This window comes from Sinocyclocheilus rhinocerous, unplaced genomic scaffold (assembly GCF_001515625.1).
Source record: "Sinocyclocheilus rhinocerous isolate Xijiao unplaced genomic scaffold, SAMN03320098_v1.1 scaffold8446, whole genome shotgun sequence".
NCBI lineage: Eukaryota > Metazoa > Chordata > Actinopteri > Cypriniformes > Cyprinidae > Sinocyclocheilus > Sinocyclocheilus rhinocerous.
The window spans coordinates 857-1,472 of record NW_015651561.1 but is presented as its reverse complement, the minus strand read 5'-3'; the positions used below and the strand labels follow the sequence as shown (position 1 = coordinate 1,472).

The 616-nt window shown below is 51.0% G+C and overlaps 1 pseudogene; it reads left to right on the top strand.

Annotated features, from left to right (window-relative positions):
• Positions 1-242: 242 nt before the first annotated feature.
• The window catches only part of LOC107713222 (uncharacterized), a 1,224-nt pseudogene continuing 850 nt past the window's right edge, over positions 243-616 (top strand).

The following is a 616-nucleotide window of genomic DNA, read 5'->3' as shown; positions in this document are numbered from 1 at the left end:
CTCTAGCTGTGCTACCTGTGTGTGTGCTCAATAATTTTCTCCACAGAGACTACAAATTAGAAGCACGCCCACCAGAGGATCACAGTCGCAGAGAACCACACTCACCTGCTCATTACACACTCAACATCAGCACACACTTTACATTGCACATTTACACCACTGTTTTGCTTGTTTTTTGTTTTTTTGTCCTCTTCAAGGTCTGTGTCAGTCTCCGTTCTAGATCTCCCTCACCGCGTCAAAACATGTCTTGCACAACAGACCCTGTTGGCCACTGGGAGGACCTTGAGACATGGCTAAGTGTTGCAACAGACAGCCGCCTACCTAAGGCGGCTGAAACACTGAAGCATCAGACACAGGACCAGCTGGATGACAACATAACAAGCCTCATGAGACAAGACCCAAGTCAGAGCTACAGTCACAAAGAATTAGCCAAGATCACCGGCTCCTTAAGTCACACACTCATCGCCACCCTCAAGCTGAGCGACAGGCATGCCGCCCATCTCCAGCAGGAGCTAACACGCGCACAACGACGCGTCGAGCAGCTAGAACTGGAGGCTCAGGAACGACAGGAAGGGCCTGATGAAGTGGAACAAGGCGCCGAGGAGGAGATCACTAG